This window comes from Canis lupus, chromosome 35, assembly GCF_048164855.1.
Source record: "Canis lupus baileyi chromosome 35, mCanLup2.hap1, whole genome shotgun sequence".
NCBI lineage: Eukaryota > Metazoa > Chordata > Mammalia > Carnivora > Canidae > Canis > Canis lupus.
This window is the reverse complement of record NC_132872.1, coordinates 12,441,387-12,457,996: the sequence shown is the minus strand read 5'-3', so window position 1 is coordinate 12,457,996 and position 16,610 is coordinate 12,441,387. Positions and strand designations below refer to the sequence as shown.

At 35.7% G+C, this 16,610-nt stretch overlaps 1 protein-coding gene across 4 annotated transcripts in view; it reads right to left on the bottom strand.

Moving 5' to 3' along the window:
• The window catches only part of ZBTB20 (zinc finger and BTB domain containing 20), a 433,101-nt gene extending 417,286 nt beyond the window's left edge, over positions 1–15,815 (bottom strand). For 2 of the 4 annotated variants that reach the window (XM_072812465.1, XM_072812468.1), the window contains exon 1: positions 15,480–15,815. The gene's annotated coding sequence lies outside the window, so the exon portion shown is untranslated. Of the gene's footprint in view, positions 1–3,253; positions 8,409–15,479 lie in introns of those variants that run through there. The other 2 variants (XM_072812466.1, XM_072812469.1) reach the window with 1 other exon arrangement.
• Positions 15,816–16,610: the final 795 nt, after the last annotated feature.

The following is a 16,610-nucleotide window of genomic DNA, read 5'->3' as shown; positions in this document are numbered from 1 at the left end:
GAGGTAGAGACACAGGCAGAGGGAGAAGCAGGCTCCATGCACCAGGAGCCCGATGTGGGATTCGATCCCGGGTCTCCAGGATCGCGCCCTGGGCCAAAGGCAGGCGCCAAACCACTGCGCCACCCAGGGATCCCTAGGCCAGTAGTTCTTAGCTCAGATTATACATTAGAATCATCTGGGAAGCTTTTAAAAACTTCTGATGCTCAGACCCCACCCCCAGAACAATTCATTATCAGAATTTCTTGCATATAAGGCCTGGACATGGGTGTTGGTTTCAGAGCTCCCCTAGATGACAGTAATGTGCAGCTGGATTGCGAACCTCTGCACTACGCTGTCCTACTCCCCATGAAGATCAGTAGACTTATACCGGGGTGAGGTAGTACTGGTAACAATGCCCTAAATGTCTTTGCAATGGCTTTTCCCCTGCCTCACCATATATTCCTCACCACATTTGTTCTTGACTATCTGAAAAAGTAATATACATGCGGAAATTTTTACAAAGCATTGTCACAGGAGAACATGATCATAAGTCCACCGAAGAGAAGCTGTTCATATCATTCTATGGGCTATGATGAATGAACACAAGGAAGACTCAAGTTCATTACTCTGATCCCCAAAAGGGGAGTATAAGGCTGGTCTTAAAAGCCCTTTGTACCAAAGCAACTCACTAAAATTTGGAATGGCCTCCTCTCTTTTCACAAATCCAACAAGAATAGCTACTAGATCCAAGGGGGAAAAGATCCAATTACCACTCCTTTATAAAGAAATTTCACTCAGGATCTCAAGGCAACTGAAAGTCATTCAAAACATACAAGTAGTATGTAAAGAAAAAGAAGTAAAGAAAAATGTGTGTAGTAGAAAGATAGTAAGATTTCAAGTCAGGAGTCTTAGAATTTTGACTGTCCTCTGCCACTTTACTGCCATGACTAGAAACCACTTAGCCTCAATTTCCTTTTCTGTACTTATGCTACATCTCATAGTGATTTTAAAAGTGTGGTTCCCACCAGCATCATTTGGGAACTCATGAAAGAAATGCAAATCATTAGTCCTTACCCTAGATTCAGAATCAGAAACTCTGGGAGAGGGGCCCAGCAGTCTGTGTTTTAATAAGCACTCCAAGTGATTCTGATGCATCTACTTCCATGGAGTTGTTGTTTAAGGATAAGAGTAGATTGTGCATAAAATTGTTAATTTTTATTACTGTCTGCTTATTCAGAAATCTCAAATTCTCTCACAGAAATATTTAGAGAAATCATGTTATAGTCTACATTAGTTAGATTAATAAACCTCACTTCTGAATTTCACTTTGAATGTGTAGACGAGGAACAAGTCAACCAGAGGTTATGCAATTAGCTTGGAGTCAAAGAGAAAGCAAGGAGTAGAACTGAGAAGGAAACCCCAGAGTGAACTTGATTTTAATTCAATCAAACTGTTAAGGTACCAACCACGCACTCTCATCTATAATCATAATGAACCTTTTTATAAACAAATCTCTATCTTCTCAGCTAAAAAAATTTTTTTAACAGTACCTTTTCAAATTTTAAAACAGATTGACTTCTATGATTCTGGGCTAAAGGCAGCTCAAGAAACAATAAGAAGTCATCAGCTTTCTATAGTGAAAAGGTACAATTGCTTAGACCCCTCCTTGTGTGAAGTGCAGACAATCCTCTCCTTGCTCACCTCCTATTTCTGACCATTGCTAATGGTGGAAATTCTGGTAAATAAAAGTACATAGCTAGTGGTTGGGTTCAATCTGTAATGTTTCTATAATTTTTATAATTATTTCTATAATATTATTATTTGGATACTACAAAACATAAACCGGGTTTTAGGAGATGCTTTTGGATGGTTTTCTCCCCCATGCTTCTGATAGCAGTCCTCTATCTTTTTGCTGTAATTTATCTGATATAGCTTCTAAGATGCTTGATATTTTCACAGGCAAGGGTGCAGAAAAACAAAGAGAGAGCGAATGGGTTGTTAATGAAATTCTCTGATTGTAAAAGGCACTTTGCAATGATCAGGTGGTAAATAATAATAAGAGGAAATAACATAAAGTGCCTGGATGCCACAGCAATAGTCACTATATAAATGCAGAAGAGATCAGACATGAATAGAATTTGCATTTTATGCAGCTTCTGCATGTGTATATGGAATATACAGTTGCTAATTTTTCCATAATACTGGTAAAATATTGTTCAAAATCTATTCTCACTATCTCCTCACTTTAAAAGACATCATACAGAAACATCCATCTGTCCTAATGAAATGGTGAATGTGTTAAAGAGGCTAGAGAAAGAGCCTCTTTGCACGCATGAAAAGAAAAAAAAAAGAGCTCAAATAAGAGGAGAGAGTGAAGAAGAGGGAATGGTAACACTTTGGAGACATGCACTAAGGTGATCTTTGAGAAACAGGAGGGATAAGTAACTGTTAACATATGGCAGAGGAGCTATGATGAAGAGACATGGTCATACAGCAAAAATACAGGCCTTGCTGTCTCTCTGCTGGGCTGTTGTTACAGTGGTGGTTCTTTTTACATGGAATCAGGGAGAAGGTGACAAGTATGGGTTTTTGTTGCTATTATTGCTGTTTATCTCAGCTCTATTACTAACAGCAACCCCATACCAGATTTTTCCAGCAGTTCCCAAGCTCAGTACTTATCGTGACTTTGCCTTCAATTTGCACATTATTTTCCCTTAGTACTTTACCTGTTTATGACCAAAGGCCCATTCATTAGGTATCTTAAATCCTAGCCCATGGTTACTCTACTTTTGAGACAAGAAGATGCTAAGAGTTGGGGAGTTTCTCTTAGTCATAGGGGAAGAGTCTGATTAGGATTCTGAGAAAGCAGAGACCTTGATAAAAAACACCACTAGCCAAACAATACCAAGCAGTGAAAAGTTAATCAGCCAAAAAAATAGAATTCTCTCCCTTCCTTTGTCCTCTTCCTTTGTCAAATAAAAGATTGTTTCTAAAATTTTTTCTGTCTCTGGTCTTAAAAAGCAGGATTGGACTTGCACATACAACTGTATTTCAAAATATCTCAAATTTCCAACTTGGAAGAAGACACATAAACTTTCTCAGAGAAACTCAGAGAAAATAACTCTGCATATTCACAAAACTTTCACTTATTTCTAGAATAGAATAGGAAAATGAAGAGATAAGTACCAACATAAGAAAGGAGTAATAATATTAATAATAATGATATTAATAGAATACTTGGGATCCTAGAGCATGTTTTATCACAAAGATTCACCTGCATTAAGGGAGACTCCAGGACAAGGAGGTCGGTAAGGTTATATTTCTATCTTCAGGATTCAGCCAAAGTCAGACTCTCCGGAAAGCTGTAAATGCTCTCAGAACAGACTTTAGTAATGAGATTGGAACGAATGCTGGGACCGTGGCATAAAAGCATCTTCCTGTCCCTTGTTCTAAAAGTTAACTATTAAACCATGTGTTGTTCATTCTGATTTGTTTTACTCAACTCTAGAAGCAAGGACACTCTGATCAGATTGCCCTGGGCAACTGAATACCTAGTGAAGCTTTTCTGAAGACAGTGTTCTTCCCACCAGCTTTATCCACAGGGCATCTATTATCAGACTATCAATTCTGTGTTACTGGGAAAGGATGGAAAGTATATTTTTTTTGAAGAACAAGTTCTTTCTCTCCCTGAGTTTTCTGCTTTTCGGTACATTCAACATTTTAAGTACTTGATCTCCTCCCTGCCCCACCCCCATTCTCTTTTTTTCTACTCTAGTCTATTCTTTTAATTATTTACAGACTCGCTTGTCTGGACACTTCATTTTAGTAGAAGTTGGCTGATTTTTTTCAACACCTTTTAGTGGAATGCAATAGGAGACGCATAGTGAGGGAATTGGTCTTAACGGTATTTTTAGTTTTTTTTTTTTTTTTTTTCTGTGACAGAGATCTTTTCCCCTTATTGATTTTCCCCTGTGGACTGTCCATTCTATGGCTTGAAATGGAGACAACGGTGTTTGAAAAATTGGTTGTTAGTCACTGTTCAAACCATTTTTCAAAACAGCTCTTGTAAGCCCCATTTTATTCTGTTTTAAGGAGGGTTTTGTTAGGGCTGGTTTCATTTTCTTTGAGGAGTCATGCTGGCAGAGAAATACAGTCTAGAACTTTGCTTTTAAATGTGGTATGATCGGGATTATAACCATATTGAATCTATATTCAAAACGTATTATATTGAGCCTGTGCAGCTAAAAGGAAAAAGAGGTCATAAGTCTTCAATATTTTTCACAAACATGAACACCAAAGGATGGAAATGCTAAAGTTCACCAAGCACAACGTAACACCCTGCCGTTGGAAAGATATTTTCTCATGCTCAAAATTCATTGTGGGGGGAGGACATTTATACATAGGATTTTCCTCCATATTTTTAATAATGAATACTTGTGAATATCCCTTATGTTTATATAATATCCATGCAGTATCACTTTTGTGAAAATGATACAAACAGCATGACAGGAAGTCCATTTTGAATACAACTGAAAATAGCACCATCCTATGCTCATCTTCTAAAACCATTAATTTTCACTTAATTAAGACTCAATGCTTTCCAGGGAAGAATAAAAGTTGAAGAATTTGGGGATTAAGAGAAAAGGTGAAAATAAACAAAGGTATTCAGAGCTATAGAAAATGGCAATATTTCTTTAAAAAAACAGGTTTGGGGCCAAGTGAGTATTGACAAACACATAATAAACTTTCTGAATATTCAATAAGTAAAAGAATGAAACATATACCTCATTTTAAATTAAAGTAATAAATAATAATGAAGAAAAATCAAAATTGACAATAGGTCAAATTTGAGGGAAGGACATTGAAACAAACATTCATTGCCATTGGAGAAAAGGTGAACATCAGAGAAACATCCCAGGAAAAACCTCTTGATGTGCAAACAAAAACTCAGCATTATACAATAAAGTTTGCATATTTTTCTTTTCAGAGAAATATTTGAAGAAAGATGGTCCTAAGGTTTGTGTTGTAGTTTCTTTTTTTTTTTTAAAGACTTTATTTATTTATTCATTAAGACAGAGAGAGAGAGAGGTAGAGACACAGGCAGAGGGAGAAGCAGGCTCCGTGCAGGGAGCCTGATGTGGGACTCGATCCCCGGACCCCAGGATTATGCCCTGGGTCGAAGGCAGACGCTCAACCACTGAGCCACCCAGGCATCCCCATCCTTTCTTCCTTCCTATCTTTTCTTTTCTTTCTTTCTTTCTTTCTTTCTTTCTTTCTTTCTTTCTTTCTTTCTTTCTTTCTTTCTTTCTTCTTTTTTAGCTAAAATATCACTTTAAATTTCTAAATTCTAGGGAAATTTCAGGACATCCTTTTAGAAGATCTGATCCAAATGGAGGAAGTGGTTGTGGTAAAGTGATAAATTAGGCCAATCTACGCTTAAAACAAAGTTCTGGTACTTAGAGTGTAAAGTGGCATTCAATGGTCCAACTGCACAAAGGCAAATTAGAAAATCAGGTCCACGGGGCACCTGAGTGGCTTAGTCGGTTAAGCCTTAACTCTTGGTTTTAGTTCAGGTCATGATCTCAGGATAGTGAGATATGGTTCTGTATTGGGCTCATGCTCAGCAGGGAGTCTGCTTGTTCCTCTCCCTCCCTCTCTGCCATCCCCTTCTGCTGTGCTCTCTCTCTCTCTATCTCTAAAATAAATGAATATATAAAACCTTGAAAAAAGAAAAGAAAAGAAAAATGAAAAGAAAAAAAAAAGAGAAGAAAAGAAAAAGAAAAAGAAAATCAGGCCTTAGTACTACCCTGGAAAATAAAGATTCTCAATTTGAAGTGTAGTCCTATCATTGCTTTACTGTATGTGGAAAACATGGTGACATTATATATCTCTATTTTTGGTGATCCTAAGGAAAAAAACAATACTATTTTTGGTATGTATTTTCTAAACTGTAAACTGTACAGAGGCATCTAAAAGTAAGCTGATATTAATGCCTCTTTAGAGAAACATATAGATTGGTGATGAATGGATATAAAATGTTTTAAATATTTGCTTTATAAAAATACTAAATACTACTAGTACTACTACTAGTACTATTACTAATCCTTCCAGAAAGTTGGTGTGAGAAAAGTCTACAGGATACAGTCTACAGAATACAATTGTTGAGAAGAATCAGCAGATTTTATTTTTGGAAAAAAAATATGAAGACAAGACACAGAATGTTTTTCATGGGCAGTCAAAAACTCCTGGTCTATGAGAACTAGTAACAACCTGTCTCCTAAAACCAAAGGACGCAGTGAAGAAAGCTGCCTGGACTCCTGTGCTTTGCCCTTCTGGAGATCCAGTGAATCCATAGCCCTGAGTTCATATTTCCATTAAAATGATAACACAGTAAAATCTCATCATCACTTTGTTTGCTTTGATGAAATTGGCCATGCCCCCAATTAAATTATACTACAAACTTCTTTCCCACTACCAATAAGGTAAACATAAAACCAGGTGCAAGCATTTGGTAATGGAGAAAAGATGGGTTTTAGAGTCTTAGAAACTTGAGTTTGTATCCTATTTCCACCCTTTAACAAGTCATTTAACCTCTCTAGGTCAACATTTTCTTATCTATTAAGTAAAGATAATGGTACCTATCTCACAGGATTATTTTAAGAATTAAATGCACAATGCATGGTATAGAGAGGTCACTCAATAAAAGGAGCCAAATCACTGCCTGCACTAAAATCCAGATAAAACATATTTAGCCAGGACTACTCCTCCGTGCAGGTAGATCTGGTGTCCATGCTACAAAATCCATTAAGCTGAAATAATTTGGTCATTTTAACAATACTCTTCAGAGATTTTTTAAAATGACATTTCCCAAAAGTCAAGCTAACTTATGGTTATATGGAATTGCTGCATTTAAAAGGGTGCTTCATTCATTCATAAAATAGCGTATCTGGTTTTGTTCCCCCAAATCCAGGGTCATAGAGACCTTCAACCATCAAAGATAAAACTGATGTTTAGAAAACCCTGTTGTTGTTGTTGTTTTTTTAATTACAGTAGGAAATGAATGCAGATGATTAGGATGACAGCAAGTGCCCCCTAAGTCATAGCAACATGGAAAAGAAATCTGCCATGCAGATGAACAAGAATGGAATGACGAAACACTTGTGAGAAATGGAGGAGTAAAGAGCAATATCGAGTCCTAGAAGACTGTTAAGTTAAACTAACTCTGACTCTGAGCTGAGAAGTAAAGATTCAATAATACATACCTGTGGGAAGAAAAGCAGTAAGAGCAAAAGTCCTAGGAACTGAGAAGCATTTAGGAATAAAATCCTTAAGTAGAAGTTCCAAGGTGGTGCTAGCTTCAGAAAATACAAATATTGATGGGTTAAATCAGGACTGAGGAAAATATAAGACCAAATATGGGCAGCTCAGAGGGAAAAAAATAGGCAGCTTGGGACTCAACTGTCATCACAATTCATTTGTGTTTCACATCCCACTGTTTGTGACATTAACAGAATTTCGAATTTAGCAATGAACTATTTTTGTATTGTGAATCTCTGCAGCCATTTTCCATATGTAGCTACCACTGCAACGAGCAATAATAGCCTTTGATCTTTAGAATACTTCCAATTAATACTATTCAAATTAGGGGTCACCTAACAGTTTCTCACGTTAATTCACTTTTTCTTCTATTTGAAGTGGAGTGTTATCCCTGCTCTTTATTTGCATCAAGTCCAAATTATTTGACTATTTTAGTAACGAATCCTTTGGTTGCTTTTGCTTTTATTATCATTTTTTCAAAAGATAAAGTTAGTTTTAGATTTTGAATTCTATTTTCACTTAACTAGAATAGCTACAGCAAATCTTGACATGAAGTCATTTAAACAGGTAAAATTTACTCACAGAATTCCTACTGTGGGTCAAACATTAAGCAAGACGATTTTAAGTATTACTAGTTTATATTAATAAACTATTATATATATGTATACACACACAAATACATATATACACACATATATATATGTGTACTTATATATATGAATGATGAGTTCATATTCATTGCACCCAGGGCTTTTATGTCTTGTTGTTTTTTGCTGTCGTTAATGGATATCATTTATTGAGTAACTATTATGTTCCGAGGACTCCTGTAGGCACTGTACACACCTACCATATAATAAGGCCACTATTTCTCCATTTTCCACTTGAGGTCTTAGACACAAGAAATAGCATATCTGTGAGCATGTGATTTGAATGGTGGATGTGATAACCAAAAACATGGCTATGCAACTATAGAATCTATGTTTCTTTTCACTACCTAGTTCTGTCTACAAGCAAGCCCACAGTTTTAGACAGTTATCATAATACATTGTCGAGATTTCACATAACTGCTTTGTCCTAATACAGTGTTATTCCATTGTGTCATCATTCTCTTAAAATCATTTACACTTTCATAGGACATCTACATTGACATTCACATGTCTTTTCTTTTAAAATGTAAAAAATTCTTTAAGCACCTACTATGAGGCACATGCCAAACTAGATATCTTTGTTCACCATCATGTTAAAATACAGATCTGCAGCGAAGAATCTTCTCCTTCCGAAAGACACCTCTTTAGTTAAAATCATATTTCTCATCCTTTTCGGTCCCTGATGGTATAAAGAAATGTAGCACTATGTGAAAAACATGAGCTTTAGACTTAAAAGTTCCTTTTAATAAAACAAACCTAGTTAGTTACAAATTGTCGAAACAAAATCTGCAACATGAAGGTCATTTAAAGGAGATTTAAACATCATTTCTACCTAGAAACAGAAAATTAGTCTGCATAATGTCATTTATCTACTGAGCTAAATTATATTATAATTTTCAGCTATAAACCCAGATTCTTAATGTGTGTTGCAAAGATGATATTTCTGACCTACCCCCAGTAGGAAATGTGTTTTGAGTTGTTTTGTCAGTAGTGATAATGGAGTTGCACTGGACAAAATATATTTTCAGCAAGTTTCCTTGGTAATGAAAATAACTGTAATAGTAATAATAATAATAATAATAATAATAATAATAATAGTAATTAGCATCGTAATGATACCATTTGTTGAATATGTTACTATGTGCCAAGTACTGTGATTAACACTTTATGTTCATTATTTTATTCATTTCTCAAAATATCTCATGAGGTATATGCTATTAACAACCGAATTTACAGAGAAAGACACTGAGACACAGAGAGGTCAAATAACCTGCCGAAGGTCACACAGATGGAAAAAAAGCAAAGCCAAACTTTGAACCTAATGAGTCTGACTCTCACACCTACATAAGGTGGGGGCAATAGCAGGTGCTATGATGTGTGTGCAGGAGAATATTGCATTTGTGCTGTTCTGTCTACATCAACTAGAACTGGGACCCAGCTAATTTGTAAGTCCAAATCTGAAGACAGCTAATAGGAGCTAAAATTTGAGTTTCTGCTATTCATATGGCCTGCTAATTAAAATGTTCCCTTCTGAGAAGATGGTGGCTGGTTGGCATAACCCTAGAACATAATACGTGTTCAAAAAAGTATCTGATGAATGTTAATAATGGTTTCTCTAAGTGTTAAGTTAATAGGTGATTTCCCTTCCCACCCTCTTTTTAAGAAAATACATTGCCCAATTCTCCAAAATATTTTCACCAAGGGCATATGATACTTAGGTAAGTAAGTGAAAAATTAGAACTTTACTTTAAAAATTCTTTGTGTTTTGTTTTGCTATTAGGTTGTTAGTCTCAGTTAAATAACAATTCCCTCTGGGGAATCTTTCCAGTTGCTCTACTCTCTGATCTATTCTAGGATGGTACTCTTTATCTTTCATAGAACTTTATGAAAGCCACATACTACTGTTAACTGTCACCTCTATGTTTAGTCCCATGATGACTCTATAATTTATTTACCTCTCAGACCCTTGGACATCTAGGGTGACTTACATTCGGTTCATTAAGAACAAACAAACAACCCAGAATGGACACATGCACACACACACACACAAAGAAGTAAAAAAATGAAAAAGAATAATCATGTGGTTGACTACATGCTTTTTGGTCCTTGCACGTGTTTTGTTTCTCCCTTTACATTATGTGCAGGTCTCCATGAAAAACGACTTCCCACTACAAGGAGTATCCTGAATTGACTGGTCTGGTCACAGAGAAGTTTATGAATGCAATAAGGTATACATGTGCGTGTACACACACACACACACACACACACACACACACACATTCAATACAAACACACTATGAAATATCATGAATATAATTGGAAGTCATGGCGAATGCAGCAGCCAATGTCTCCAAAATGAAGCACATTTTTATATTTATATTACTTTACATTTAGTAATTTTACTTTCTATCCCCAATATACTATATACACTAATATAAACTTCATGTAGGTTTAAACTTTATTTTATTTATCACTGTATCTCTATTTCCTAGAAGAGAACAGGGCACTAAACATTCAATAAGTATGTTTTTTTTTAAAAAGGAAGAAAAAGATATAGAAATTCTCACAATATTTTTCATATTGTTCTGGAAATAATAAAAGGAGTGGGTGTTTTCAGTACTTTTCCAGAAAAACATGAATCAGCAATGAAATTGCGAGCTCTCATCCTGTTCCTCAGACCAACTACCAAATTCCTTCATGTACAATATGTCCCTGCTAGCCTACTAATACCCAATTCCTGGCACTACTGAGTAGTAGGTGAGATTAGCTTGAGACCCTCCATATTTTGCCAATAATGGAGGTTGCTGCCATATAGACTCCAGCATTTCCTACACTTTAGCTGATTCCCTAGAGGGGCAATGGAGAGAGACAGTTTTCCTATTGTCAGGTACACTTGCTAACGCTAACACATTTCTTTCCTCCTCTCAAAGAGGATAGTGGCAATAAAATCACTGATTGATGGTGGTAGAAATGGAATTATAAGGTCCCAGCGATGCCTCCTACCCCAGGCTTGGGGGATACAATCTCCTGCTTAGAGGGAAGTCAGAGGTCCTTACAAAGTTTACTTATGTTTCATAGCTTCCAAATTGTCACAGGATCCTACTATATGAAATTGCTATCAGCAAAATGTATACTTAATACATTAATGCAAATCTTGAGTTTTACTCAAGAGGAGATTATGTGACAATTCCCTAGTATGAAGAAGATAATATTCTAGTGATAAATAATCCTAGATTATGAGTTTTTTCAGACAGCTGACTGTCTCATGCTTATTCATCTTTGTATCTCTAGTACCCAGACTCAACATATGACTTAGCATATAGTAATTTTCAATAAATGATAGCTAAAATAATTAAAGAATTAAAGAATACCATGCTGAGATATGACCTAAAGGGTTCAAACAAAAGCAGATTTTTTTCTAAGCTTGATCTTTCCAGTTTTATTGACAAGGCAATCATCACGTATTATTGAATATGCATTAGTGTTTTAGGTAGTGTTAATATAATAAAGTCTCATACACTGTGGTACGGAAATCCCACCATTTTATGTTCACATATCAAATATTTTAGTCAAAATCTTGAAACAGTGGTTTTCAAACTTGAGTGTGCATTACTAAGCCGGGTAGCTTTTTAAATTCAAGATCCCCAGACTCCCTCCTCAGAGTTTCTAATTCAGAAATTCTGGAATGAGGCTCAGGAATCTTCATTTTGACAAGTAGCCTAGGATATTCTAATACAGGTGGTCCTTGGACAACTTACTTCCCAAGATAACAAGAAAAAAAAATCCTTACTCTTTACCTTTTCAATATGGAGAAAAGAGTAGCCTATTCAATGTGACTCAACCATCAAATTTACTTGTGAAAAGACCAGGCAGTTTGTTAAGACTTTTGAAAGTGAACCAAGGGAGGATGCAAGGGCAAGAAACACTACATTTTTAGCTATAAAGGGCTCTTTTTAAAACTTGAGAAAGACTGGCAGTGCACCTGAAGTAGGTGAATGGTAGTGGTGCAGCAATGTTGTATGATCAACCTGGGAAAGTAATGTTTATTCAAAAGATTTATTTGATAAAATGTGTTTTAATGGCTTTTATATATGCTGACACCCTCTAAATCTTTGGGCTACTATTAATATACATATACATATATATTTATATGAAATAATTTTTAAAATTCCCTCAACTCCTAATTTTCCATAAAATCTTGGCCTTGCAAACCTCATTGCACTAATTGTACTCCTCCTCCCACCACCCTGTGCCCCCTCCAACATATCCCCTGGGATTGAAGGGAGATTAGTCTACTCCTCCACACTTGTCCCAGGGAAGGCATGGCTTCTGCTCTCACTCTGACCTTTAGGTCTCTGCAGGCTATACTTATTTTCAATGGGAGTCATCTTACCACTAAGTTCTCTAAAAACTCAGTTTGTCATATTTTTAAGAGCTTTAGTAATGAATGACGGAAATTATTCTATGATTCTTACAAATGTAAATTGCATGACTTGTCATGGTTTTCTCTTTGTCTTGGCTGCAAGGAAGTTTAAAGGCAAATGTACAGCACTTCACTGAATGTCATCTGTATGCTGACTTTATTCTTGACTCCACTTTTATGTCTTTGCCCTTGTTTATGGTTTTGTGTTATTTTTCTTACCTACTTCTAATTCATGTATTTCACTGTATTATCTGTTTCAATTCCTTCATCAGCCATTTTAATTCCCTCATTGGAAAAAGGTGGCAGAAAGAAATAAAGAAAACAAATCACAAAGTGTGGGTGTGCGTGTGTGGGCATGCGCATGTGCGTGTTTTAGGTATCTATATCAAACCCACCCAAAATATAAAATAAAAACTAACCTCCTGAAATAATGGAGACATTTTGTAGTCTTTGGGCTAATATATTCACCTGATTACTTGCAGGATTGCAACTTAGGGAGGCATAAAATTAAAATACCTCTCTGAGAAAATCCATACAAAATTCAACATAGGTATTCTCAGCACCAAATCATTAAATCTGACATCCTTCAAGTAGCGAAAGCCAACTCTAGCTATGTTAATATATGTGTGTTCAGTCTTTAGACTGACTGTACAAGAGACAGTCCTAGGCTCAATCAGCCTAACAAAGTGCACAATTCTGAAAATGTTTTTGTTTTAAAAATTATATACATATACATGTAATAATATGTGTGGTTTCATGTATTATTCACCTACATATTTCAAACATGCACACAGACATTTACTTACACTCTTCAAACACTACAGTCCTTTGTGTCCATTATTATTTTTTAATTAAATAATTTTCATTAAATCAACAAAGAGGGATAAGTCATTTCAACCCTGAAAGCCCTTCCTTAAGTTGGTTTAGTCTATTTTCTGCATTTTCTCTAATAATGATCCAGCTAGTCTCAGATTGATTTTAGTAAAATCTAGGTAAAGTTAAGAGAACTCTAACTGAGCACTAGACATCTTAACGATGCTACTCATCTTGATTTGTCTTTCTCTGATGGCTTTCTATTGCGTTTGGGATTTAAATATGATTTTTGTTCTTATATTAATTTCTAGATCTCTTATCCTTCCAGACACCAAAGGAATATAGTAGTACCCTGGAATAACATCAAGTTATGCTTGTTTCGGGGGGAGGGGACCCCCTCCAGCATGGGCAACCAATAGTTGATTCATACTTCCATTATATCACAACTGGATTACAGAAGTGCTCTTTAGTCTGACCTCTGCATGTCTCTTGCAACTCATTTATATATAGTCCAGAAGCAAGCAGCTGGACTTCATTTTTGTTCCAGCAGTCACCATTTTATGTTTCTCCAACTCACTGAGAGTTTCACTATTGACAAGTCAACCTCAGATTCCAAAAGGCGATTAAATTTAGTGGGTTAAATCAGAGAGAAAATATTACCGTTACCTTTCCATAGGTTCATGTCACTCAACTACACTTGCCATGCATTCCTTGTATATCAAAAGGGTGTGATAACAGTATTCTCCCATAGAAAACTAATGAAATACTTAGCAAAAGTAAATGGTTGCAAAACACTTTTTAAAATCAAAGTGCTGTAGTTTTTTTTTTTTTAATCTTGCATAGAACTCTGGTTCAATTTTTGAGCCTTTCCAAGTCCTCATATTCTGCGGTATTCATAATAAAGCCGGCAGATGGTTTAGTCTCTGAACATATGCTTTAAATGCCCCCTTTGCTATTTCAAAATAATGGACCAAATTGTGCCCTCAAATAGTCACAAGAAACTTTAAGGAGGAAATCTGAGGACAGAATGTTATCCAGCGGGAATTAAACCTTAAAAAATACATTTTCTAAACTTTTTTATGAGCTCTATTCTACATAATAAGACAAACTATACTTTTTAATAAAATAGGATATAGTAGGGAAAAATCCTGACCAGCACGGTATTGCATGGTTCAAGGAATAGATTAGATGGTAAAATATGTTTTATATGTTTATATTTTAAATTTCTGATTCTCTAAAACTTTATGAAAGTCATCTGATCTAATTTCTGGGTGACTGCCAGACTTTTCATTTTTATTATTATTCTGACTATTATTACTATCATGTGGATGTTTTATTGTTAAAGCACTTTGCAATTATTAATTAGTTAATTTAGTTTAAATTATGTTTATGCCTTTGTTTTAAATCCATGTTATTCATAGTTATTATAACCCTAAAATGCTATTTCGCCAGCCAATTATTCTCATTTCAAAAACAGCTTGTTGTCAATGAAAGCAAATTTTCTAGGTTTTCATAGAATATGAAATTCATCCTCAGTGGATATGCATGTTTTGATAATGCTGTTCACATAACCTAGCTATACTTAGGAGAGTATCTTTGTTTCTTACTGTCTATATTTTATAGATAGAATGAGCCTTTATTTCCACCCTTACATTTTGATGTGTTTAAGTTTGGTTTTGAAATAACCTTTATAAACTAGTCTCACTTACTTCACAATGTCCACAAAACTCAGTACTCTGATCAACATTTCAGATAAAAAGACCACACAATTGATAATAAGGACACTTTAGTTATTACAGAAGCCCGAAGTTTAAGTAACTATTCCAGAACTGTAATGTCCTTTTCGAAATTCTCAACAAGGACTAGCCTGGTACAAATGGAAAACCGAGTTTACTTGGGAAAATAAATGCAACAGTTGTACCCAAATGTGTTTGGGACACCGTTAAACAGGTCATGTTTAAATGTTGAGAATAACTAAAGAATTCTAACTCAGGGAATAATTTTATACATATATCCACAAATAACCGAGCAAAGTTTGTAACTATTATTGGGGCAAAACATTAACATATCTTTCTGCTGATAAAGACATAAAGTAACTCTGAGAAAATCCTCTCCTTTCTCTAACTTTCACAGTAAATGCAGCACTGAAACTAAATTCTCAGTCAACTTAGAAATATGCCGAGCAGTATTCCAATAAACAACAAATTGATTTGTAAAAACCCACCAGATTAAAAACTACCCCCATTTTCCCTTGCATCCCCTTGTTCTTTCACTTTCCATGCACACACAATCACACTTACCTGCACAAGTCTGAAACATCAGTCTATGTATTTTTTTTGAAATGTACTCTGTACCGATGCATTTTTCTGTGTTTCTTTCTAACCCTCGGGAATGTTAAGAATTTAGGAAGAGAGCCACAGCTTAAGAGAGCAATTATTTGCCAGTAAATACTCAATTTGCTTGTCCTGTGATTTTTCTTCTAACTTGCATATTCAATAATCCGTCCCTGACTGCGTCACGAGCACAAAAAGTCTTTTCTCCAAAGGAGAACACTTTCGCCAATCAACCCTCAGCCATGCCAGGGCACAGCTCGTCAGGGTGATTTGTTAGCTTTAATTAATAATTCCTCACGCTGGCCATTTTAACAAATAACACAGTGAGACTGGGACGCTGGATGGCTATGATTCAGGCCGATAAAACTACAGTAGAAGGGGGTGGAGGGGGTGTGTGTGGGGGAAATCAGACGCCGTTTATAAACACCTCTAATCATACTCTTTCAGTTTACAATATAGAGGACATCTCAGCTGAATTACCACGTTATGTCCACCAATTTGTATTCAGATGGGAGCCATATGTTCTTCCACTTTATCTGCTAAGGCCTCCTCCGTGCCAACGCACTTCGGGCAGACAACATTTACAAAAGAGGTCTCTAGCCTCCAGATTGCAAAAGTTTACTGCAGGGTGAAGTTGAGAAATCAGACATACAAGGCACTTCTCAGTGAGCCTGCGTGACAGTCTAGAAACACAGAGGTAAGAATTATGAGTATCAGATTCGCTCTTATTCACTCTTGTTCTGCTGGGCATTTCATTTAGTCTTTTTAAAAGAAATCTCATACCTCATCCTCAAAACAGTTAATAGTAATGGCTGATTTGTTCATGCATTCCACAAACATTTATCGAATCCCAACTATATGCCAACCATGGTATTTAATGCTGAGAATTTTTTATAGAAGTAAGACTTTTCCAATGAAGCACATGCGTTTTTTTTTTAACATATAGATAATGTGCTTGAACAAAGCCACCAAACATATAGCATGCAAATAAAAACAAAGATTCATAACCATGTCTGTGTAGTTCAACCAAGTAATGAGAACTTGACAGCACACTTGAGTCCACATGCAAAAGAACTGCTCAGAGTAAAAACAAAGAAT